This window comes from Epinephelus lanceolatus, chromosome 4 (genome assembly GCF_041903045.1).
Source record: "Epinephelus lanceolatus isolate andai-2023 chromosome 4, ASM4190304v1, whole genome shotgun sequence".
Taxonomy (NCBI): Eukaryota; Metazoa; Chordata; class Actinopteri; order Perciformes; family Serranidae; genus Epinephelus; species Epinephelus lanceolatus.
This window is the reverse complement of record NC_135737.1, coordinates 41683144-41710702: the sequence shown is the minus strand read 5'-3', so window position 1 is coordinate 41710702 and position 27559 is coordinate 41683144. Positions and strand designations below refer to the sequence as shown.

General features: G+C 42.8%; 1 protein-coding gene across 1 annotated transcript in view; it reads left to right on the top strand.

The window, feature by feature from the left end:
* pik3cb (phosphatidylinositol-4,5-bisphosphate 3-kinase, catalytic subunit beta) overlaps positions 1–27559 on the top strand; it is a 69993-nt gene that overhangs the window by 2645 nt on the left and 39789 nt on the right. Inside the window, exon 2 of the mRNA XM_033631611.2 lies at positions 12995–13074. The gene's annotated coding sequence lies outside the window, so the exon portion shown is untranslated. The remainder of the gene's footprint in view (positions 1–12994; positions 13075–27559) is intronic.

The window sequence follows — 27559 nt, the reverse complement described above, 5'->3', positions numbered from 1 at the left end:
GGACCGGTGCCAACTGTATTGCACGTTTGATCCCTGTATGTGAGCAAATTGTGACTGTGACTGGTTCGGCGTGTGCTCGCTTGTTTGTGTTCAGGCAAGCGAAAGTCCTTACACATTCTCAGGCTGAGTTTTCCCAAAAGGGCTCAGGCGAAGTCAACAGAGAAGGATTTATGAGTCAGTTTGGATTGAGCTCAGGCTGTGTCAGAGGAGGTAGTCAGTAGGTCTGTGCTGAGAATGTCAGGGATGATATAAGAGATGCAGGTTTGTGTGTATACATGTACACCCTCATGTGCATGTACAGTATGTCTTCAGGACCTAGCCTAAGGGATGAGCATAGTGGTGATGATGCGAGAGATTTTCCAAACAGTAGATACAGACATTGGAGGCAATGTTGCAAATTTATGAGCATTGTGTTTATAGCATTTTACTCTCGAAATTACCCGAAAACAGGAGCTCCATCTGGTTATATCATCTTAGTTTAATTTCCAGAAGATGTACTTAAGTATTCGTCGAACTTTATCTCTATCTCTCCTAGCCTAGCTCCAAGTGACAGGCGCAGCTGTGCATTCTCTGCCATGCGAGACTCAATCTGACATTTCACGTTTGATCATTCACGAAACCCAAAACACACACACAAACACACATAACCTTAAAGATGATTTGACTGTTCAGCTGCTGTCATCTCCAGAGGTATTTGTCACAGTGATGCAGGTGTTTAAAGGCGTCCTGACAGCAGTTCACCCACGTTTCCACCTGTGCTCTCCCACACAGATGATCATTAAAACCCAGATGGATGCTTTCAGAGAGAGAATCAGAGAGCCACGTAACATGTTACAAAAGCAGAGAAGAGTTTCCTAACAGAGTTACCCAACTGTTGCTGGTATTTTTGCCCTGGCACACCGCTCGACCACTTTCTGACATATTGTTTCCCAGCTGACGCGTTCAAATGTGTTATTTCGATCAGGCAGTGGTCGTGGCTGCCCTGTGCTGGGCGGGGTGTGCTGTCAGGCCCCCTCTGAGGTAAAGTTAGAGAACACTGATAAGACCAGCTGACGTCACTCTACAGACATCAGCCAACAATGCAGCTATTTACTCCAAGCCAGATTTAGTCCCAAAGCAGGCCTCCTGAGAAACTGGGTACAAATGAAAGCAGAATTCTAAATAAGTCTCCCACACACAAAAAAAAGAGAAGTTTTGCAACTGTGATGACGTCCATATCCTGTATCAGCGGCTGTACAGAGTTGAACAGAGCTGTAAAGTGAGGTCATCTTCTATATGAGGTTTCTGATTTTGTTTTGTAGTTTAGGAGCTACTTGGATGATACAGGGTGTTTGGAAGAGAGAGGTGAACTGTGTCTGGTCTCTGGGACCGACAGCATGGTGACACAGCTGAGAGCAAGGAGGCCTGTTGCCAATACAGCCACACTTCCTATGGTGTGTTTGGTGTCAGTAATCAGAACAATAATACATGATATTGGTGCGTGTATCCCTGACTGTGCTCCAAGACTCTTGGCATATTGCAGCATGGTTAAACAAAATGTGCAGTGTAGTATTTGGACAGCGATATATTTTTCATAGTTTTGGCTCTGCTCCAACATGTCGGATTTCAAATGAAACAATGACTGTGAGGAGAAAACGCTGACTTTCAACTTTAAGGGAGTTCAAGTCCATACTGGGTGAAGCTTGCGGGAAAGCTTAAAGTCAACACTTTGACATTTTACTCATCTCAAGTCAATATGCCGGAGTACACTTATGTAATGCCTACAGACTGTGCTGCATAGACAAGTAAAGATACTGAAATAATAATAGTAAGGCTGAATGTTCAGGATTTAAATCCAAGTACAGGATAAGAAAGGAAATGAGATAAGGTGGTTGTCTGAAGGCTTAATGTTGAGGTTAATTAGCAGCAGTGTCAGGCAGATGTGTCTGTGTGTATCAAGCCAGTCGTCCTTCACCATCTGATTTTTGCCCGTACCTTTTTGAGTTTCTGTCTCCTTGATTTCCTGCTATGTTCGAATTTTACCGCAGCTCTGAAAGGCAGCATTATTGGACTGCATAGAGGCTGTGCGGTGGATTAGCCTTGGAGAAAATGCTGTTTTTCAATTTATTTCTTCACGCATTCATGGGAAACACCTACATATTTTTAAGAGACCCACTATTGCAGCATGAATTTCATATTCTATTCTCAGTGTCTTTGGAGTGAAATACTTGCGTGTGTGTGTGTGTTGCAACTGTCACTCATTATTTTTACTGTCCCCATTATCATCTCCCTTTTCTCTCGTTCTGCACCTCTCTCCCTCCTCATTCTCTTACACTCATTCACACTTCCTGCTGTTACACTTTTAAAGTAATCACCCCTCATTACAGTGAAAGGCTTGCGTAACATCCTCTCGAAGAGTAGTATGAAAGGGAGTTAGTTGACGTGTGTCTTTGTGTGTGTGTGTGTGTGTGTGTGCAAGCTGGCTTTCACAATTTGTCTGCTAGCTTGCATGACAACAATTGTCTTTTCTGAGCCCCACTATCTCATCTACCGCCAGCGCCGACTGAGGACAGGGAACATTCAATATTCACTTAAACTATGTGCGAACTGTACCTCACTGCTATACATAGAATGGAAATTGCCGTAGCAAGAACTGTGAGTGACTGTGTGAGATGAGAGCAGCCTGCTGGAATTCTTCACTTTGCTGCACAGCAGGCCGAGACCTGCTAAGGAATGCGGGGAAGACAGCAGGAGAGGGATAGAGAGAGACATGGTAAACAGAGAGAGAGATGCCAGAGAAGGTACAGTGAAATAAAACAGAGTGAGAGATCTTAAATGAGGTGTTTGAAGTGAGTCCACAAGGTAACATAAGAAATTAACGGCTCCTTTTATTTCAGTCTCAGTGATTCATTTGCTCACAGAGCAGAAACATGTTGAATTTGACTATAAAAACAGCTATGAGCATGTTTATACCTGGTACTAATGTGCATTTCGGTGATCCAAACACAAGTGGACAGCCGAGACACTTGGCTGTGTACACCTGTGTCTATAATGTATCTCCAGCTGACTGCTTATGTGCGGATTTCATTACTGCCTGCGTCATCACTTACACTGGAAATTCAAAGGGCCCTGCGCATGGTTATTTCATCCATACTTTCACTACCTGCTCGCTAGTGATGATGGCGGTTGTGCCAGTACAGCTGGAGATATCACTGTCAGCATAATCCAACATGTCTCCTCCCACAGGGCAAAGTGATGGACCGTCACTTAACTCTTAGTCCAACTCGTTGAAAAATGGGCAAGTTATAGAGCGCACACTGTCACCAAAACTGGTGACTGGTCGTCCACCAGTCAGAAGATCAGCTGTTCAATCCCTGGCTCCTCCAGTCCACATGTCGAAGTATCCTTGGGCAAAATACTGAACCCCAATGGCTCCAGATGGCTGCTCCATCGGTGTATGAGTGCATGCAAATGGTTACTGAGTAGCAGGTGGCGCCATGTATAGTAGCCTTGGCCCCCAGTGTGTGACTGTGTGTGAATGGGTGAATGTGATGTAGTGTAAAAGTGCGTTGAGTGGTCACAAGACTAGAAGAACGCTGCACAAGTGCAGTCCATTTACCATTTGATGACGTAGTCCTTTTTGGGGATGCATCAGGAAACACTACAAAAGATATGTGGTCAAACACGTCCCAGACCACCTCTAAAAGTGGTTTGAGTCGCAATGCGTCTTGGTGGTCGTTCACACATGTACATGTAGGTTTAAACTGGCTCTCTGATACATCTAATGCAGGTGTGGTCAGAGACATATTCAGCCACATTAACTCTACAGTCTAAATGCACCACAGCATCCTTCTGTTCACCAAAGGCAAGTTAATGCTGCGGTACAAGCAAACGCACTCTCGCTGTCTGCTCACCAATTGTGAACATAATTCGAAGAAAACACTCTCCAGTTACCAAGTGGGAACAACATCTAGCATCTACAGTCACTAATGCATGCAGGAAGTGCGGACTCCCTCAACATGTGAGACACAGACTCGTGTTTCTTTATGGCATGTTGTTGTTGTGGTGTCTTTGACTTGCATTGAGCAGCTCTTCTGTCAGAAACTCAAACCCAGAAGACAAACTATAAATAGGACTGCGGAGGAAACAATAGTGTACATTCGGTGTCTTCCTGCATTAAAAAGGTTGCTGTCCAGCTGTCAGCTCCCAATTGTGGCCCGTAACCATAGAAATGGAATCCTATTTCTATCTCCAACATGTCCATTTCTTGACTCTGTGTGTAATTGAGAAAGTCAGGGGAAATGAGTCAGAAAGTCATTCTGCCAGTGAGTCAATCAGTGAAGATGATATTTAGATTTACAGTTGATCAAATATCAGAGGAGCGTGCCTGTATTCGCACATCTGAGAGACATATCTGTGTCATGTGTAGCACCACCATGTCAACAGCCTTTACATTTTTTATTGGTTAATAGAATTAAAACATTGTGAATGCCAACTCTTAAAATGAGGCTTCATATTATACACAGAATTCACAGGCTGTTTGTCATCATGGTTTATATTTTTAGCACAGCTAATGAGTGGAGCATCAATATTGTGTGTCTGTTATCACATTTCAAGTTGCTATTTATAGCCGAGATGCTGATTTCTGATATTGATTTGTCATTTGAGACCACACACTGTCTGGGAATTTGGACATGATAGTGAAGCTAAAATGTTGTGTCTGTCCTGTCCTGAAATTTGATTACATTTCATATAGAGGGGAAGTATTTAAATGTGATTCAGCTAAATTGTCTGTCGACATCTGTTAGTGCCACATGTCAAAGTGTCTTGAATGTGCAAACATTTAGGGTGTAGTAAAGTTATAAAGGCTTAGTGTCTTGTCTTGTTGCAGTGATGCAAAGGTGGTTAACTTTCACTGAAAAGCATCAGCCTGTGTGACAATTTTGTTAAAACCCACTGAAACTTTTGTTGAAACTGCAGTGGAGACAAATGTGCAGCAACGGCCAACACATGTTTTTGTCAACATTTATATCCTTGTTTCGTAATGCATAACAATAATTGCGAAATCATTTTGTAACAGGTGTAACTTACTTAACCTACTTAAGGCCAGAGCCATTTGAAAATAATGTCACAACTAAAGGTTTGCGGTCTGATGCATATGGTTTTTCCTTTAACCACCGCACCTTCATTCAGATATTAATTTTGTCCCTTGTGGCAGGAGCTATGACTAAATGGAAAGTGATGATTTAAACACACAACAGATGTTCCAAGTAAAGTGTTACTAGTAATAGTAAAAGTTTGCTTAAAGTGATTCTGTATCTGAGCCCAGATGCACTTTAAAAAGAAAGAGCATGATGAGAAGAAGCCTTCTAGCTAATGAATGAACACAAACAGTTTTAGTGATGCATTTATCATTTAGATTATTCTCAACATGTCAAACACTTGATAACAAAAGAACCAGGCATCAGTGGTACGACACCTGCGGTCGCAGCGGTTGTCCGTTGTCTCCTCGCAGATACAGTAGCTTCACGCAGTGACCCCAGCAGCCCTAGATGCACAGATAACGTCGGATTCTGCTGCCACCCCGAGGGGCCCCTGCCTCCACTCTGTAACCTGATAGGGCAAAAACCTCAGCTTCACATCTCTATGGCAACACTTCCTCCCAGCACAGGTCCCTGTCTGCAACAGCTGATGATGCACGCACACTCTGTCCCACACACATTCTGTTGAGAGCACGCGCCGAGCCTTGTGATATCTTAATATGCATAAAGCCCTATGGTTAAATGTGCATGTTGCATCCATACGGAGTTGCGCTCGCAGGCTGCCATCTTGCCAACATTCCTCCACCCACGTATCCACACATTGCTGGAAGCTGGGTACATTTTATTTATATGGACATGTTGCTGTTTAAAGTGCGCAAGATGGCTGGGATGGGATGCAGTACAGTGAGCGTTTGGAAGAAGAATAACACGTAATTAAACTTTGCATGTCACACAAAGTATGGAAACAAATGAGGACAAAATAGATTTAGAGAAAGTTGCAGTCTCATTTGGCTTCAGCTGCGCAAAATTGCAAAAGTGCGTCGTCCAACTTCGTCCTCATAATGTTATTGCCTCATTAAGTCCCCAAGTCTGGACAGTGTTAAGAGTTTATCTCTCTCACTTCTGTTTTCCCTTCCTCCTATAAAACTATATGTCATGACTGATCATTGTGTGTCAGTGTTGTAATTACGGCTTTGTCTTGAGTTGTGCCAGCGTGTCTTCTGAGTGATCAGCAGTGTTGTCCTCCAAGCTGAGGCAGACCTTTGCTCAATCAGGCAGCCGGGAGGTAACTGATTTACAGCGTCCGAGAGGAACTTTTGAGAATGCACACACAGATACACTCACACTCCACCCACGTTAGGGCAGCCCCACAATAGCACCTAAAAATAGAGATTGAAGCCAGTGCTAAATAAAGGGAGACAAGGGGAAGTGGGTAAAGGCCAGGGGCAGACACAGACACCTCACAGACATGAATTGATTGAATGTCTTCATGTGAAACGCTCGGAGCTTCCCTTTGATGAGAGTGAAACCTGCCTGTGTGTGTGTGTGTGTGCTTCTCATGTTTCTCTGCGACGCAGGGTTATAAACATCCCACTGAGCTAATGAGTGGGTGTGTATTGTTTTTAGAAATGGACGGACAGTGCTCTTTTGTTTACGGTGAGGCAGTGATGACGCATGGTCAAATGTAATGGCCCTTCAGACCACACTTGGTTCGGGGAGTGCGTGCATGAAATGTGTGTACTGGTGCATTCCTCTCGCATTCCTTCTGCATGTTTTGAGCTCATTACCTAAATTGTCTTCATTTGAGAATTTCCAGAGAGTTAAAACTTGCTTGGGATCCATCACAGTGAACATATATTCCTCATTTGTTGTTTACAGTTTGTTGACATCTTGTGCTACATCGTCAGTTTATTTTATTTCATCACACAGGTTCTCCTTTTATTGTATCCACATTAATTTATTCTTACACATACTCTTCGTGCATTCATATTTAAGGCATTTGTAACACAATGCACACATTTGCACATATTCCTTATTCTTATTTTTATATTTATATATATATTATAGTGATATATTGTGGCATAATACACATCTTATTTTCCATTTTCTCAGAGTTCTCTATGCTCCTATATAAGAGCAACTGTAACTAGGGCTGACCCGAATGCTTCAAGGCTTCCAAGCTTCAATCGTTGCCATGGTAATCGATGTCCAAATCAGCATTCGAATGCTGGGTTTCTTTTTTTTTTTTCTGGAGGAAATTGAAAGGAGGTGGGGAGTGCCAGACACGAATGAGGCCACTGTCCTCAGCATGGTCACAGACCCTCGCTTCAAACAATTAAATTAGCTTCCTGTCAAGGAAAAGGAGCAGGTGAGACAGTATGGGACCCAACCCACAGCGGTCTGAGTTAATAAGTTACAGAAACATTGTAACTGTAACGTACCCCAATGTTCCCTTTTGGGATCAATGAAGTTTCCTGATTCTGATCTGTATCCACGCTGTATTTGGATATGTTTAAGCCCCGGAGGTTAAAGCATTGTTGAGTACAGTAAGAGGAAAAGTGTGCGGTCTCAGGACAGGGAGTGCCCTTCAGATTTGGTTAATTATGCAACCCTTCAGGGCCCGACAAACCACCTGTTTACAACAGGAGCTCTCCCCTGTCCTTCATGGCCTGAAGGTTGGAAGAAAATTACGGATGTTTATGAGACTGGTGAGGAGCGAAAGCAGGCTCCCCCCAGTGACTGACCAACATGACCAGGGCAATGAGAACTGGAGGGCATATTGGCAGACGAGGTGAGAGCGAGTGAGGGACTTTTTAGGATTGTGCATTCCTCACATTCCTGTACCAGAGGATGGGCAGAGGGGAGGAAGGGTGTGTGAGTGTGTGGTCAAAGAAAGTTATATCAAAGTGAGATTCTCATTGTGGTTTTTGTCCAATGATAAGAGGGACAGCATTTCCGGGAGGGGAGACTCTGAGAAAACTTTTCTGTGTGCGTGTCAGTGTTTAGTCATTTAGTCCTCCAGGACAGAGCAGTGTGTGCGTAATAGCCTGATTCCTTTTTTGCGTAAGAAACCACACTAGATCCACATATAATGTCACCATCCACTACTCTGTGCATTGTCCTGGAAACTGTTTTCTCAGTACTATTAGCCCTCAGAAATCACTTTAGTGTAGTGAATGGCTGTAGTTGCTCACAAACTTGGTGCAGTGTCATCACCTGCTGCCTGGTCGTTACTCGGAAAATGGAGCTAACGTTACCAAATGGGATTTCACCACTTACACCAAAAATCCAACAACTTTTATTGCACATAATCATTTCTTGCAAATATAGAACAGACCAGAAATGTCCAATAATCTATTCATTACAACACCTGTGCCAATAACACACTGTATAAATGAAGTGCTTTGCACAATTGGAGCAGCTGTGGCTCAGAGAAGGAAGATTGGTGGTTCGATCCTGGCTCCTCCAGTCTGCATGTCAAAGTATCCTTGGGCAAGATACTGAACCCCAAATTGCTTCCAATAGCTGTTCCGTTGATGTATGAGTGCATGTGAATGGTTACTGGGTAGCAGGTGGCAGCATGTACGGTAGCCTCGGCCACCAGTGTGTGAATGTGTGTGTGAATGGGTGAATGTTATATGTAGTGTAAAAGTGCTTTGAGTGGTCGGAAGACTACAGTGCTATACAAGTGCAGTCATTCCCCATTTACCATCATAAGATGCCCTTAAAGACAATAGAGACTCCTGGAGTGCCAGTATTTTTGTAGTGTAAAGCTGCTTTCACACTGTCGCGCAATAACTGCTCCGACAGCTGCCTACCTGCAAGAGGGTTCCCCCAAAAGGTGGAGCGCTTTTAAAAGCAGCTGCAACAGCTGTGATGCCAGGCATATGCTCCGGCGAATACCGGCAGAAATGAAAGCAAGCTTGCAACTGCGTACTGGAGCAAGACAATTGAAATCACTGATATCGCCAAAGATTTCTTCATATTTGGACAATTTACCAGTCGTCTGAAGCTTTGTGTAAATGTTATCCCAGGCCCAGTTTTTCTTCTGGTTGCCCTTAGAAGTTCTGACACCAAAATTATCAGCTCCTCCATCTTGTCTTTCTCATTCAGCGATACCCGCTATTTGTTCGTCTAAAGCCACGTGGCAACCGTCAGAAGCTCAACACGGTGAAATCAGCGCAGCAGAGCAAAATCTCTGCGCATGCACACGGGCGGCAAGCACTTCACACCACAAATACCTCGTCGAGACCGCTTCCCTTTTTGCTGCCTTCTCCTCATTGAAATGACTGGAGGCAGCAAGTTACTGTGTGATGGTGTGAAAGCCCTCAAGGCTCACTTCTGTTTTAAGGCAGCGTAATTAGTTCTTTATTAAAGTAAACTGGCACTACCTTTAAATAGACTAGAACACAACCCTTTCATGAATTTAAGTAGATCAACAGCCATGAAAAAATTATCTGTTGGGTTTGTCATAAAACAGTTAAACCATTGTAACTTCTTTAAGTTTCTTTCTTATTAGACATTTTTATGTTCTTAGTATTGTTTTAATTATTATTATCATGATGTTATTTATGTTACAAATGGGGAATTAAGGCTTTAAGAGCAGAATGCAGCAGTTGGACATCTGGGTTTTCTCGTTGCTGTCCAAAAAAAAGACAATAGTAATGGTGAGCAATAACCCCAAACTTCAGGCTTCAAATAAACCCATTTAGAGATCTGTGGAGGACGTCACAGTCCATTTTTACAATCTATAATTAAAACACAGATTTCTTTTTAGCATCAGCCCAAAAACCCATTGACGTTTCCAGAGATCTGTTGCTGAGCTGACTTTGGGGTCGGCCCTCCAGCAAAAACGTCATCACTGAGCCACTCTGTAGTGAATCCTCTGTTTGTCCCACTCCCTCAAATTTTCCTAAAATCACTGTAGCACACACACTAACACACACACTTGCTGTGGATCATGTGATGCTTTGAACTGAAACCAGTCGAGGAGTTAAACATTGACTGTCTCTGGCCTGAGATTTTATCATTGTGTTAAATGGCGCACTTCCTGGAACTGGTCATCCAACATGCGGTTGGTCTGTAGTTGTGTGCGGAGACCACACAAAATCATTTTTCAGTGCCCTTTTTCCAGTGTCTCACCTCTTTCTATGAATTCATCCCCACCCCCATTGTAAGGGTATGAATATCACTGTGCTTTCCATAAAACATCTGTGACTCAAACACTCACCACAGTTGTTTTTGTAAACCTCAGAGTGTCACACCCCGGTAAACAAGATAGAGCATCTTAACCGCTGGGGGAAAACAGGAGGTTTACTGGCCTCAGTCGGAGTGTGTGCATTGCGTGTCATCAATGTGCATGGCGTCACTGTTTTTGCCCCACGGTATATTTGTTTACCGTATCGCTCACTTCACATCTTGGTTTCCATAGTTGCAGCTCTTTGAACTGTGGGCAGATGGTTGTGATGGAGAGGTCTATGGACTGTCCCAGGGGGCTTGTCTGCACATGCAGAGGTCAATTTTGTGTTTTATAATTCTTGTTTTAGAGCTTAGAGAACGTTGCTGCCTGCCTCGGTCAGAACACTCTTGAAAAATAGATTTTTAATCTTACGTTTTTTCTGGTTAAATAAAGATTAAATAAATAAAATAAAATAAAAATTCAGCTGTAAAAATGTCTATAATATTTCTGGTATTATGGGCGCAACCATTCATTTCTTTATCAGTCAATCAGATGATTATTTTTGTGATGAATTGATAAATTATTTCCTGAATAAAATGTCATAAAGTGGTGAAAAACTAACACGATGGCATCTTTAAAATCCCTCGTTTTATTTCACCACCAATCCAAAGCTGCTCAATTTTCTATAATATATGAACAAAATAGCAGTAAATCCTCACATTTGAGACATTATATCAATTTTGCTTGATCAAAATTGGTGGCGGCTAATTGTCTTTTGATCGAGTAAAGGTTTCATCAGCTAATAATTTCAGATGCACCTGTTATTACTACACTGAGTAGGGTAACAGGTAAATGTTTAAACATGTTTTACGAGTTTAACCTTGAATTAATGTCATTTATACAAGTAATATCAAGTGAAATATTAAAACAAAGGAAGTGTACACATTGGCAATAATGATTATTCTGATATATTATGTTCTGGTTAAACAAAAAGTTAATACATGAACAATAAATTCAGATGGGTGCTCCAATAGTTTGACTCCCAGATTTCTTCTATTCAACATCAGTTGCAGAGAATTCTTTTCTCCACCTGAGCTTGTATCTGTAAGACTTTTATAAAAGGATTCAACACCTGGTATAGGTGTGACTGATGTTTTCTTTTCACCGTGATGCCTCTTGCTTCCACTCTGTGAAAAATAGTGTGTCTTTACTTGGCATTCAACCACAACAGGCTCCAGTGAATGTGTCAATATCGGTGGTTGTTACACGCCATCATTTTAGTTTGTTTGCTTGTTCAAGCTGAAAAACATGACTAAAATGGAAAAGGTGAATCACACACTGTTGTTCAAATTATGTGGCTCTGATACATGTTCTTGTTGTTTCTGAGCAGACTGTTCTTAGTTTTCAGTCTTTCCAGAGTATAAAAAAATGCCTGCCAGATGAGTATTCCTGCAGAGGCAAGCTTTATATGCTTTCTCAGTGATTTCTAAAATTATCTCCGCAGTGACCTTGAGTGGAAGGGAAATGATTAGGTATCAGAAAAAAATAGGCAGAGGGAATAGATTGTAAGAAAAGAGCGACGGGGTCAGAGGGGCCCCTCTGCACTGTACTTTCTGTTGTCTTATCTTGAATGACGGAGCAGCTGGAGCCTGTCAGTGTGTGGGAGCTTCCATCAGGTGATGCAGACTTGTGTGTTCAGTGCATATCTCTCACATTTAGAGAACAACCTGTCTTATTCTGCATCTGTTCTCTGTGTTAAATCATTTACTTCCATTTCCCATTCATTTATTGTCTCAAATATGTTCTTTAACTGTCTCAGCTTCTTCTTACATACATTATGAACACACATGCTCAGAGGGTAGGTTCAGTATTTTTCAACCTGGACCTCATTTTCTCATGTTTTTGTGTCTGAGTGACTAATGGGACAACAATTTTCTAAATTGGTCCAGTATTGAGCAAGAGCGCTGCAGCCAGCAGCAGCAACACAGGCTGCAGTGTAACAATTTGGGGCATGTTTGTCAATTTACATGCAATTAAAGTGCTTGTTTTTGCCACTGACAGGCTCATAAAGTGTCGGACAACATTATGGAAAGGATTCCTACAAAGATAGACCTTTTTATTAAAGATTAAGATCCTTTTTGTTAAGCCAGAAACAGCCCTGAAGACGCTGTTGCCAAACCCACCAGACTCCATTCAAATAAATGATCATTTTAGTCAGTATCAAGCCAGTATATTTGCACTAACTGCTCTAACTAGGTGATTAAGGGTTAATTTCCACCAAAACCAGAGTTGGTGATTGTTGGAAGAGTGCAAAGACAAACCAAGACAGTTTCTGTGAGTTGTAGGGTGTTTATCGACTTTGAATGAAGTGTGTTTTACAATGCTTAAATTACTGTTTTTGTAAATGGAGTCTGGTGTGTTTGGCAATGGTGATTTCAGGCTAAACAAAAGCGATCTTACTCTTTAATAAAAAGGTCTATCTCTGTAGGGATCCTTTCATTAAGTTGTCAGGCAGTTAGAATAACAACCTGAGCCTGTCAGTGGCAAAAACAAACACTTGGGACGTAAATTCATACATTGCAGCCTGTTTTTCTGCTGCCATCTGCAGCATTCTCAATCGGCTCTGTTTCAATTTCAGAAATTGTTGCACCTATTAGTCACTTAGACACAAAAACATGGGAGTATGGACTCCAGGTTAGAAAAAATACCGAACTTACCTTGTAAAATAACAGCTCCCAGACATTTTGTGGGGTTCCCCCTCCCTAACAGTGTATTTTGTCCTGTCATCCATCAGATGCAGTGTCCCAGTCGCTATCCAGACACCCCCAGCGAGGAGCAGAGGCACAGGAAATAAGAGACTTTAGGCAACAGCAGGTAAAACCTGTGTGTGTGTGTATGTGTGAGCATGCTGTATCTTGTAATTATCTTGACCTACTTTACCTGTGCTGCTGTTGTTGTGTGCGTGTGTGTGTGCATTTGTGTTTCTGTGTATAAGTGGGAGAGGAGGAATGGAGCGCTGACTTAGCTGGAATCTGGGAGAGTAGGCCTCGTCCTGACAGGCGGGGAATGCATGGAAGTCAGCCAGCATGCTTTATTTTCGTGTCAGACCACCTCAGTACACTGTCACTGCATCGATTTGATGTATTAGATCCTCCTAACTGGCTAAATCACTGTGGAACTCGTCTGGACAGTATAACATAATGGGTCGTGTTGTTTATGTCGTGTCACTTTAGCGAGGCGTTGTATGAATATTATCAGCGTCATTTTGCCTGCTTATGTGTTTTGTAGCTCTCCTGGCTCTGGTCAGCATGTGTAAAGCCTTAAGTGCTCCATCTGATTTGAGTTATTGCTGCACCTGGCAGTCGTTTCCTTATTGCACCTCGTGCCATCTCTAGACAGACTGTGAGGTGTTTATGAAACAGTATGTCCTGATTGCAGGAAGGGATGTGCAGTACTACTGTTTGTGTACATATATACAGATATAAATACAAGCTCTTCTCCAGTACTGTAGTCGCCCAGTGAGCTGATAAACAGGCCTCTTTTTTTTAGAGCAGATGAAGTGATTGGATGAATCCCAGTGTAAAATTAACCATTAAAGTACTTAACTGTGGTGCTCTCAGTACTACTGACCCAATTTTTCACAAGTGGAGTGTGTGAGTCTGCTGCTTTTTGAAGTGTAGAACAGTTTGTTCGCTACAGTCGTCTTTTTTTTTTTTTCTTTTTCTGTCGTCACTCACCACACTCACCTGCCTCTTAGCCTCCTGGGGCAAACTAGAGCTCAAACAATCAGTCAGTGATTTCATTAGTTGATGGTTTTTTTTTTGTTTGTTTGTTTTTTTTACAGACTTATTTGATCGTAAACTGAATATCTTTTGTGGCTGGGACTATTGGTTGGATTAAACAAGCAACTTGAGTTTAGTTATGTGATGGCAGTTTTTTGTCTTTGTAAAGGCCTCTTCACACCTGAGAGTATGAACTAAGGTCCAAACCAAATTTTGGATTTTTGTTACATCGTTTACATTTGTGCCGGTTACTTTTGGTTTCATGTTGCAATTATGAGAGTGCGCTAAAAATTATACATGACATCCTTTTGTCCCGGCCTCATCACCTGCAGGAGCTGCATCTCCCTATACTCGACATTGATTGGTTTGTAGACAGGCTCTCCTGTTCCCTCGTATCCCCTCTCTCATTGAAAACAATTGACATTACAACATTCCTCTCCATAAATGCCACTGAGGCTCATTTTATGTTGCGTTATCCTTGAAACCTTCACTGTCCATTTACGACCACTTGACAACATATCTGCAAATTTCTCCTCACCCTGATCGCAGACACCTGTCTGAGGCGCCACACTATTCTTAATCAGTTGACGATAGCCTGACAGAACTTCCTGTAATTGGTCAGGAAGTCTGAGACATCTAAAAAAAAAAAAAAAATTCACACTAGAAACGACAGCAGAGGAGATATTACTAGATAACACAACTGGGCTGAACAGCCACCAAAAAGGTTTACAGGCTGAGATCAATGCAAAACAAAAAAAGTCAATTTATTAAGAACATCCATGCACAAAAAGAAGGGTGCTCAAAATGCAAGAAATAATAAAAAGTGTTGATATTGACTTTTTTGCATTGCTCTCAGCCTGTGAACCTTTTTGTGGCTGTCCGGCCATGTTGTATTAGTGTGCGGGTGTCTCCTTTACTGTCCTTTCTTGGTTGTCTATTGTGCCGACACACCCAAGATAAACTTTTTTGTCGCCCTAAGTAGCCGCAGTTTCACAGCAGTCCCGAGACTTCATACCAGAAACGGCATGCTTTGGTTTGATCCGGGCCGAGACCACCATTGGACCATGTTTCGGTTGCTTGGTTCGGACTGTAATGCATTGGAGATTTCACACCTCTAAATTTGGTTCAGATCAAACTGAAAAGTCCAAAAGTCCTGACCAAGGGCCCTCACACTTTCTTTTTAATAATCAACAGATTTACCAAAAGTAAAAATAATCTTTGCTGACTGAAGGCCAACTTACGGAAGTATAGACGCAAAGAGAACAGACTCTGATTTGCAAATATTTTTACTTCCTGCTGTTCTTCACCACGACGGCATGTGTCCCAGCTGCAGGAACTCTCAGAGTAAACACCATCCTAACTTCCTCCTCCTCCTCTCCACTGTAATGTTTTATAAATGTGGCAGTGCAGGTGCAGCTTTGACATCTGTCAACATAAAAAAAAACACATTTCCTGCTGTCAGTCAGTGCCGGTGGCCAATAACCACCAATAATCAGTACAGAGGTCTCCCACCTGCGCTCTCTGTTTGTCTTCCCCTTTCCTCCACTCCTACTCAAATGTGGAAAAATGGCTTGATCCAATTACTCACCCGATGTTCTGTCTCCGGTGAGCTTCCCACCGCCACCGCCATATTATCACCACAGAGCAGAAGGAGTCTTAATGGCGCTGCACCATCATCACATAGCTTCTAATAAGGCAATTGAGGAATCTCTGCACTGACCTCTTGAGTGTTCGTTCTTGCTTTCAGTATTAACATTTAGTAGTGTGTTGAAACACTTTGACTCACACAATCCTAGGAAGCCCTGCCCTTGGACTCATTCTTAGGAGTGTGTTTGGGTAGTATTATCCTCATGGCACTGACCTTGCTACCAGAGGTATTATAGACCTTTGGTATAATTAGACTGGCATTTGTTTTCAGCTAAACAATAGCACATGCACTGCTACTGTTAACTAATAATAGATGGAGAGTAACGAAAAGCAGTTTACTAGCATGCTACATTGTATTACTACATTTCATTTTCTCTTGGCTGAACCAAGAGATGTATTTGTGTATTTGTCATTGATTCTTGTGGATGACATTTGCTTGTGAGTGCGATATTAACAGTTAAATGGAAAGGGACGTTGTGGCAGGGCAGTGTGTGTGTGTGTGTAGAGTCGAGCAGCCCAGACAGATGGATGGATGTATAAACTGGAGAGGCGGACATCAGCGTGTCATTTACCACAGCTAAGTGTTCCCAGCAACCCCGTCACCTCTATAGCGAGATGACAGTCGGAGCCAAGAAATGTCTCCCATTTCCAGGCTTGTGTGTGTGTCATTCAGTGCCAATGTGTGGCCCTTTGTTTATGAGGGAGATAAATGGCGGTTTGGCAAGATGCTGGGAGACCAGTACTGAAAAATCAGCAGTGTGTGTGGGAGCCATCCCCGCTACATCCAAGACAGCTCTGTTATTTTTGTCCGTTTCTTTCACGATGTAGTCAGCAGCTGCAGCCCTGTGAAGGCTGTGTGGCTGTGTGTGACAAGATGGGATTTTCTTCAAATCAATTCCTGCTTTTGACAAATCCCTTTGAAGTGAGTTGTGCTTCTGGCAATGGCCTTAAACAACCTCTCAATCAGCTCTGTTGTTCTTTTGCTGAACTTGTTGTAAACACTGTCCTATTAGTCTCTTCTGTTGTGGATAGAAATGATGACACCGCCTCTATGCAGAATAGTGGCAAAGCTGAAGTTGGTCGTCTCAGTTTTGTTGGGGGAGATGGAGCGTGGAGGAGCAGACTGAGATCCTGAAAACTCTTGGATAAGGAATGGGCACAAGCACTCAAGTACTTTGGGCATCAGTGTTCATTAAATGTATATAATAAGAACTTCTTTCAGGGGCTTGTGGGTGTATAATGATCAGCCACAACATTAAATCCACCCACAAGTGAAGTCAGTAGCATTGATCATCTCATTACGATTCAGTGTTTGTCCGGGAAACCTTGGGTCCTGGCATTTATGTGGATGCTACTTGACACGCACCACCCACTCAAAAACTGTTACTGTTACAGCACTCCCCAATGGCAGTGCCCCTCCTCCAGCAGGACAATGCGCCATGCCACACTGAAAAAACTACTTAGGAATGGCCTGAGAACATGACAAAGAGCTCAGGGTGTTGACCTGCCCTGCAAATTCCTTAGATCCCACTCTGATTGAGCGTCCGTGGCACATGCCGGTACCCTAGAGCCAAGTCAGTTTGGCTCTGACCTGTGAAGGCATGGACACAGGACTTATGGGTGTGGTCTGTTTTGTCTGGCATTGGTGGCAGATCCTTTGAGTCATGTGGAATGTGAGGTGGGATCCCAGCATGTCCCATGGGTGCTTAATCGACTAGGGAGCTGGGGAATTTGGAGGCCAGGCCAGTGCCTTGAGGGCTTTGTCACGTTCCTCAAGCCTTCCTGAGCAGTACTTCTAGTGCGGCCACTGACATCAGGGAGTGTGGTTGCCATGACGGGGGGGGGGGGGGGGGGGGGTACTTGGTCTGCAGCAATGTTTGGGTGGGTGGTGAGTGTCAAATGGCATCCATGTGTATGTCAGGACCTAAGGTTTCCCTGCAGAACGTTGCACTGTAACAAGACGGTCAATGTTGTTCACTTCACCTGTTGGTGGTTTTGATGTTGTGGCTGATCGGTAAATATAAAAAGACAGACAATGCTTGATCTTATGCTAACAGGCAGAATGTTCGGAAGTATTTGTACAAAATAAAATGAATGTGCAGTGCAAGCTATGTAGCGTTAAACTTGCAACTCATAGCTAATCTGTCTGAACAGCGCAAAAAGTTCGGCTAACCCTTACCCGCAGTTTTGCTTGGGTGTTTTTGTGAGCGCTCAATAATAATTTAATGCAATTACAGTTATATGGAAATGACTTAAAATGCCCATACTGGTGAAGACATGAAGACATCGATGTAGTCATCAGATGTTGACTGTTGTCAATGGAAAAACGTTGGCCTCAAGAAAAAGTAAAACATGTCCACATCACGCTCACTCTCTAATGATAGCTCGTCATTGTTTCCTCATTGTCAGAGTTTCCAAGGAAGGCCTCTTCTGTCCTTTTCAAAAAAAAAAAAGGAGCTGTTGTGTAAAATGGAACAAAGCCTAATCCTTTTGTCACCCTCATAGAGCAGCTGTTTGTACACGACCCTATACTCAACATCAAAATGAGACGAATGAACCATACCAGCCACCCCCGCTCAGCATGTACATCATCTGCGATCATCGGATGTCAAGGCAAAGGAGGGTGGAGCTCTGCCCCCAGCGCTCCAGTTATTCAAATAGTCCTTTTAGAGAAAAGACACGGAAGTAGCCCATAATACAGTATTTAAAAAAGATCTTGTGTTTTGATGACTTCATGTATATTTATAGAAGAAGAAGCAGATTTATTTTTGTAAAAAAGCTTCCAAGAAATTCCCATGTCTGCTTTTGATTCATCGCCAAGAGCATACAAGGCAAAGAAGAGGACTGTGTGTGTGTGTGTGTGTGTGTGTGTGCGTGTGTGTGTGTGTGTGTGCGTGTGTGTGCGTGTGTGTGCGTGTGGGTGTGTGGGGGTGTGGGTGTGGGGGTGTGTGTGTGGATATGCCAGTGCATTGAATTTCCCTGTTTGCAGTTTCACAGAATTAGATTGGCAAGGAAAACTTTGCATATGTGTGTTTTTTCCTGGAAGTCTTCCTTGTGCCTGTAGTGTGTGTGTGTGTGTGTGTGTGTAGGTATGCCTGTACATTGAGTGTCTTTATTTCCTGTTTCACAGAATCAGATTAGCAAGGAAGAATTTGCATGCGTGTTTTTACCGTGTACCTGTAGTGTGTTGTGTGTATCTGAGCCTGCTTTGAATCATGACATGTGGCCGTGATAAGAGTTTGCATAGCTCTTAGCTTCTCAGTAAAGGTATGGTAGACGTCAGCTATGTTTGAATGATTGTTGCATTCCCGTCAGGACGGCTGGTGTATATTTACTATGTGGGTTTTGATCAGTAGTGCTTTGACTAAAAGAGCAGAGTATTTACATGTGCTCAGGCACTGACCCCTGTGGCCGTGGGTGTGTATGTATGTGTGTGCGGAAGCTACTGAAGGTGTGAGTAAGCCGCCTGGAGCTATAGATCTCACTCTGCAAAATACAGTAAATCATGTAGGGTGTGTGTGTTGGGGGGGCACTGTGTGATCGGCGCCATGTGACCCTGTTGCCCCCTCCAGCCTCAGTGTTTTTACTGGAGCTCAGTGTGTGTATCAGTCTGTGAGGCCAAGCTGGTAGGGCTTTGTGTGCATGTGTGTGTGTCTGTGAGAGAGAGAGAGAAATGTTGTAAGGGGGGGGTCAGTTGTGAGGGTTGATGGGTGCAAGGGCAACACAAGGGCAGTGTTTGTGCAGGGCACGGGACTGTCCTCGCTGGCACGCACGTACACATACGAACACACACTTGCCAAAAACAGAGGCTTATTGTGGACATCCAGCCCAGTTTGGTCCGCGCACTACAGTCACACATTGTATCACACCCTCCTTCTTTCTCTTATCTTTCTCTCTCGTCATCTATCACAAATGTCTCTGTCTGTTTTCTTCCTGTCTGTCGCTTCCCTTTGTGCTATATTCAACTTTTATTCTTTATTTCCCTTCAGTTTGTGACATTATCATGACCTCACATTCATACTTCACCTGGCTTATCAGTCTCTCATTTGCATTCCGACTTTCTTTTTAGCTTCCATCCACCCTTTCTCCATGACAGACTCCTTCTCCAGCCATCCTCTCATCCCCTTTTTCGTCGAGGAAGGTGTTAGAAGTCTTGCAGTTGACTCACGGAGAGATACACGCTGGCACTGCTTATTTTTGTCTCTGTGTGTAGCCTGTGTGCGTCTCCTCACTTGTCTTGTGTCTGTGAAGTGAATTGGGCTCTGTGAAACATCACACTTGCACACGTGCTCCCCCCCAACACTCCCTCTCAGCCGCCCATCCTCGCAGAGATGGAAGCTAATAACATAAACTCGTAATCCATCTTTATTATGCGACTATCTGCAAAGCAATTAACATCAACATCATATCAAATTAGTCTTTAATTATCAGCGATGTGATTATGACTTCTCGATGCTAATAATTACACTTGCTCCTTGTATTTTGCAATATTTTAATGTCTTGTAATTTTCTCCAGGTGTGAGCTTGTCGATATCCTTTACAAGACATGAGGCATGTTACCATGGCCACTAATGCAACAGTTATTATCTCATCCAGACATTCACTCCTGTTTTGCTCCCTCTTTTCCTCCCCTCTCCTCACCTCACTTTGAATTGCTCAGTTAAAAACACACACTTGATACACCACTGTCCCATAATGTTGTCTTGCAGCACGGAGGCATAATTTCGCTGCTGTCTGGCAGTTCAGCAGCTGCCAGTTTATCACCTGTTGTGACTTGACTGATGCATTATGATGATGCATGAAATGTGCTATAAACCTGCCTTGCTTTGCCCTAAATGCACAGTATGCACATAAACAAGAGTACCCTAATTTGACCTGTAATTCTGATCAGCACATCTTGAGGCTTGGAGCACCATGCAGATAAACAAGCAGGGCTAAGTGACCATTTCAGCCAAAAGCATATCCACATGATGATGGTGTACCGTTACCAAGGTAGAGTTCCTGCCATGTTTCTGGTTGGGAATGCTGCAAATCAATGAGCATGATGGCTTCATGGCAAGATTAGATTGAAAGGGCTTTTGAACGGATGTATGAAGAGAACTGGATACAGTGTGGAGGCGGGGAAAGTTGCTCCGAGGTACATGAAGCCGAAGAAGTTCGACTGCCACATATAAAATCACCTGAATGATTGGCACTGTTTTCACACTGTCTACACACCAAATAGCTCCCGTTTAGAAGGATTTTTACGCAGAGTTTCTTTGATGTAGCACCCACTCCATTGGATGTTTGTGCCTTTTTAATGTTTTCCATAGAGCAAGTGCACCTGAGACTTTCGCCGGCCAAGCAGGCTACATCTGGTTTAGCGCTCTGCTAACCTAAATGGGGATGAAACAATTAATCGTGTGGCACCTTTAGAATTTCCAAATGTTATCGGAATGAATGAAAGAGCGTTGCTCAAAAATTGCATCCACTGATTTACAGATGTCTCTGTCGCCATGTAACTCTATGGAAAAAGTCTTATTGGGCAGCAGGGCATCACATGACAAATGTAATTTCACTGTTTGGCCGCTACAAATATTGACTTCAAAGCCTGGCACACTTCTCAGAGGGCTGTATTTTGCATTAATATGATGATTTACGTAACTTTAATTTGCATCATTGTTGTGACATGCAAATATGCATTCACTTGCCAGTTTATTAGATACATTTAGCTTACCCTCAATGATTGAAATGGAGTGGACAAAACAGAAACCTCTGTCAGTTTAATGCAATATGATTCAACTAGGGCTGAGACGATTCCTCGAGTGACTCGAATAATTCGATTACTAAAAAGCTGCGAGGCCTCTACACTGTATCCACTCACTCATTCACACACTCACTGACACATGCACCCCCACAATCACTCTCAGACACTCACACACAGTTGAAAATGGAGCCTAAATGCACAAATCGAGTACAGCAGGTATATTAATTTGGACTGCAGTCAGTGGGGTCAGCAGGTGTAAGGCACCCCTTAACCACAGTGAATTAGTCTAAACTAGCCAGTCAAAGGAACGTAAAGTATGATATTTATGAAGGCCAAGTAATAAATATCAATTAATGATACTCTTATGTCTTTGTGCAGAGGGTTCCACCATGTTCAACTGAGCAAGAACAAATTTGTTGCTATTATTATTGCCCTTAAATAAAGCTAAAGTAATTTAATGAAAACACGCAGTATTTCTAATCCGATTAATCGCCAGAATGATCGATAGAATACTCGATTACTAAAGGAGTCGATAGCTGCAGCCCTAGATTCAACAGCACCACAAACTACACCTCCAAAATGACCATACAGTTGAATCAGCACCTCTGTAAAACTGTTTCAACAAAAACTGAACAGTTCCAGGACTGTTGTATTACACTACATTAGTTTGAGCTAGGTTACCTTATAATACTCTTTGGTATGACTCTACTGTTACCTCACAAGCTTGCACTCATGCATAACACTCTTCAGTGTGTTCCAGGCAGGTTCAAACCCATGCTGCCTTTCAGTGGAACCTGTGAGATCATGTTTTGGACATGGGAAGATTAGTACATAATGCGCTTGGTGTTTAAGTAGTTTAAATCGTCACTGGGCAGGTGATTTTGAAAATGCATGTCGCTTTTCTTCCCCTTTTGAAAGTGGTGAATGATTGTGTGTTTTCTGCATTTCAGTGCACAGTTGAAGGCGTGCTGTGTTTACACGACAGTCAGTGATGTCACTGCAGGTGTTTTCCATCAGTAGTGAAAGGCGCAACTTCTGCTGCGTGGCAGGTAGCCACAGAGATTAGCTTTGGGGCGATAGGACAAATACATTTAGGGAAGTTGTAGGAAAGTTACACACTTTCACTTCCATCAATACAATCTGATTGTTTGATGTGACGTGTTGAGACACAAGGGCAATGACGCAGTTGTATAAACGAACAAAATCAAACATTCACAGAATAATATGACTTTGTCTTTAGTCTCTATCAGTAAATTCATCAAATGTGTGCTCACAGCTGCAGTGTTGACACAGACCTACATACAGTGCATCTTTTTTTGCCACTAGTGAGTATTGTTGGAGGAGTTATGCATTGTTTTAACAGCAATCTGCAGGGTACATAAAAATCACCATTCTCATTGCACTTCCTGTCCCAACTGCCCCTCAGTCTCTCTCCATCCCTCCTTCACTTAGCTGACGGCCGCATCAACTGAGTGACCTCGTCCTCCAGATGCAGAAATAGATGGCAAGGAGTGCGCATTAGACCCCCCCTAATGTAATTGAAACTTGATATAGTCACAATGCAGGCTTGCACTGTCACAATCTATCTGGCAGAGTGACTTATTGTGATGTCACGGATAGAGCGAGTTTGATTTGACGGTGCACAGTTGTCACAAGAGATTGATGATGATTTGGGATCTTCTTTTCTCGGCTGTGATGTAACAAGAGGCTGTGGGTTGGATATGATTAACGTCACTGTGAATAAATGTACACGTAACAAATTTGACTCTGATTGCAGGTGAGTTGTAAGCATCTAAATTGTAATGCAGTGGGAAGTTTGGACTTGCTCAGCACAAATTGTCTCAGTGAAAATGTCAGAATGTCATACAGTAATAAAGGTTCCCCTGCACCTTGAGTAATGGATTACTGAATAACTTCCGCTCTGCCATCTACCTAATGATGACATGGTTGAGCAGGCCATCTGTATAGAGTCATCCGTCAGCCTGAAATAGAGATAACTGGCATACCAGGAGAGCATTTCTGAAGGAAAAGAAAGAGGGTGGAAGGAGTATCTATTCACTTTGTTCTCCAGAAAGCTTTTGTATTACTGGACAGATGTTAGCTGCAGGTTAACAATAGTAGTAGCATACACACTGACTGTGCTTCATAAGTGTGTGTGTGTGTGTGTGTGTGTGTGTGTGTGTTAGACTCCAAACTCACCAGAACTCCAGTTCTTTCTGTTGTTTTCCTCTAGTGTCTCCATTTTACTGTTGTCCATCTCTGTATTTGCATGAAGTGGAGTCATAAGGCCACAGTATGAGCGCCAGCGTTTTGCACAAGTTGAAACATGCATCTTTATTTGTGACGCCCAGGGCAAAGTTGTGTCCACTCACATTTTCACGTGCATTTTATGTGCAGTCCTACCACCCTTGAAAATTAACTGTAAGTATGAACATATTTTTCAATGTGTGATGGAGGCGTAAATCCTTATTCTGCCATAATGAACAAGATTGGTTGAATTTCGACTCTATCTCCAAAGACACACTGATAATGTGTGTGCTATTGATTGTGTTTAATACTGAGGTCATTCAGAGCAAACAAACAGATCCTGTTATTGTTTTTCCTATCAATAATACAGATTGTTATGCAGTATGGAATCCATGCATGGTACAGTTGTCTCTCTGTTAAGCGTAAAGCTAGGCTGCTGTGTATCTGCTCAAAGACTGTGGGTCAAATTCTTACATCCAGTTTTCAAGCTACGTACTAAAAGCATGTTGTCTCTGGCAGGTAATACTACATCCTGGCTTTTGCTATCACACAGAAGATTTAAGGCCCGAACATACTCGGGCGGACCGTACGCGGAACGGACTCCGCGGAGGTCCGCGCAGACTCAAAGCGGACGCCCGCAAGCCCTGTGCACACAGAGCTCAGATTTTATGACCGCGCGGACTCCGCTCCGTGCACCAGTGACTGCTCGGCATGTATTTTTCACATCGCGGGGATTTTTCACAGACATTTTTACAGGAAACTACAACGCAGAAGTGCGCTCGACTATGAAAGCCCAAATGACTGCGGACATTCCTCGCGGAGTCCGTTCCGCGTACGGTCCGCCCGAGTATGTTCGGGCCTTTAGAGTCCCACAGGCTGGATTGAACAGACTGAAGAACTTATTTGTTCCTTAGTCTGTCAAGTTATTAATCAGAAGATGTTTCTCAAAGTCAAGGATTCGTCCTTGGTAGGACGAGTCCTTCCAAGGAAGGATCCCACAGAGGCAAAGCAAGAGTCCTTCCTAGCATTCAGTGAAGGCACATTGGAGTGTCCCCAGGTGTGCATCATTAACCCTCAGGGGACTTAGAGGGTTTCAGGGTACTGTGATAATTTTGTCACTCTCTAATTTTGTTGTATAATTTGAGCAAATGTAAGCACTATTTTCAGAGTCTAGGGAGAATATGTTTCTGGATTATACTTGGAAAAACAAACAGGAAGGCTACATGAAACTTTTGTGGCACTTCACGCTCTATCACTGCTGTAAATGATTAATTTAAAAACTTCTATGGTTTATCAAATTCTTTAAAAGGCTCACTTTGGAAAGGACACGTTGGAAAGCGTAAATTATGAGGTTGTATGATAAAAACTCCTGGAGATATTGATCCAAATAAATTACATATTTATCTAAATCCTGCCGAGCTCCACTGAAGCAGGTTTTATTGAAGAGGCCCCGCCATCCTTGAAAATTCTCTCAATGAAGGACTTTGTCCTCGGGAGAGGATTCGAAGGATCCTTGACATCGCAACACGCCGAAGGCGGGATTTCATGATGTAGCCTCCTTGAAATTGTCCCAAATCAAATACTTCCGTTAGTACACTTCCTTGTAGTATACTATGTGCACTATGTACTTATTGGCGTAATGCGCAAATTTCGACAGGGTAGTGTTGTCTCAAACCAAACACGGCCGTTGTGCACTCACCGGAAATGACGACCGCAAATTAGCTAGTTAGCAAACTAGTATTAGCATTCGCATTATCGTTTGTGGTACCAAATCATTACAGACTGCTAAATTAACCCAATAAACATACTGCTGGCTTATACCCAACAACAGTGTAGTGGTGCTTAGCGCAAAAAACACATGTATTTGCACAATGCAGCAACAGTCGCACAGTCCTCAGCCACCATTTCCTGTTTGAAAAGCAGTCCCTCCCCTTCCGCTACATAGTCAAGATGGCGACCATAGAGGGCGAGAAGTGTCCAGTGCATTTTTCCATACTTCTCAGTTTGAACGCACTTATGCACTCAAATACTAAGTGTACAGAAGTACGCGATTTGAGACACAGCACTAGAATATAGCTTCTAAGTAGCTTCAGTGTACTGGGTTAAACACTGAATGTAACAGGAATGATTAATTAGTTGCACTGCGTCCAATTTTTGTAATATCTGATGTGATTTGTGGCGTTCCTTGTACGCTGTTGTTTTATTCAAATGTTGTTTTGTATGTATGTATATATTTGAAACAGTTTATGTCCTGGGATGCAAGACATGTTTCAGATTATTTTTCTGACAATAAAATCAAATCAAATAAACATACTTTTTGTGGATACAAGCCATACAGAGATATTTTATCTTTTTGGACTCAGCTGGTTAGATTGGCTTGGATAGATCACAGTAAACAGCATTAAAAATATCTCTTCTGGAGTAAGAATAACAGCTCAGCATGTGATGTAGCGCTCATCAGCTTTTTATGAATGGCTCGGAGGGACTTTTGCTCCTGTTGTTGTTTGTCACTCATTTCCTGTCTACTGTCATTGCTTCCTGTCTGAGAAATGGGCATGTGCCACTGTGTCACTGGAAGCGGTTAGTAGGATGGAGCACTGTTAGCTGTCCGGATGTGGTTGCATTCACACACACACACAAACTGTACAAACACTGCAACACCCACACACACACACACACACACACACACACACACACGCACGCCTTCACTCACACATACTCCCACCCAATCACTTCATTCACACTTCCTCTCAGAGACAGTATGCATGGAGATAATTTGTTCTTCAGTGGCTGTGAGAATATTTTTACAGCAGATTTGGTTTCAAGACAACTTCCTCATTAAAAGTTCCGAGCACGACGCGCCTTTGTTTCCTGTTGGAAACAGCGCTAAGATGATGATTCGATTAGTAGCATCAGCTGAAACTGATCTCTGTGGAGGAACTGAAGCACTGAAGCAAGAAATAGTTGTAGGACACAGCAAAGATGTGAAAATCAGTCATGCGAGAGGCTCAGAATTTCTCACAGTGGACTCACCTTGTATGCACTTGTAAACACCCTGCAGTCACTTTGTACAAATACATATTCACACACACACAAACATGTCTAGTCACTGACGTGTCAGAGTTAAAATGACCGTCATACCTGAATGTGTGTTTACAGTCTTCAACCACCATCTACGTCCACTCCTAAATACAGTAAGTGTACAGTTACACACACGCTCCAGCCACAGTACACAGACACACACCCCAGCTGACTGCTTATCCACACACCATCCAGACAAACACACACTGTTGAGCTTAACAGCTTTCCTGTTAACCTACACACAGATGCCAACACTCACTAATATTCAGCCAGATTTTAACACACTGAGTATATTGTGCACAAAGCTACAAGCACTGTTCATTCATCTCCGCCGCGCTGACACGTCACACTGTCCCAAGTAGAGGAGTTACCTGAGGTAGCCTCTGTGCTGTGGTTTTTACTAAACACTGATGAAAAGGAAAGTATTGCTTTAATGAATGGAGCATGTGCGGTTACTGGGATAAATGTCAGTGTCTGGCCTTGATTCTTGTGAGTAAAGCATTTACTCCAAAGACTGTGAGGGTGCAGTGCGGTAGCATCCAGCTTTGTTGTGTTTCAGCTGTGAACAGTTTGTTTCAGTCTGTTTCATTGCGGTCAGTGGCTGAAAGTGAAACAGGATACATGTATAGATTAATATAATGCAGTATCATGTGATAATAGAAGTTGGACTGCAACTGTTTCTTTCATTTATTGATTATTCCGTTGACAATGGTTTAAAACGATTCAGTTTAAATTTTGGCGTCCTGGAGTGTTGAAGGAGTGAGTCAGAAAACAAGGACATGCATTTAAGCAGCTATGGTTCCCTTGTGTGAGGTTTTTGAATGGGTTTTTGGTTAGGTACCTGAAATAAGCTCTG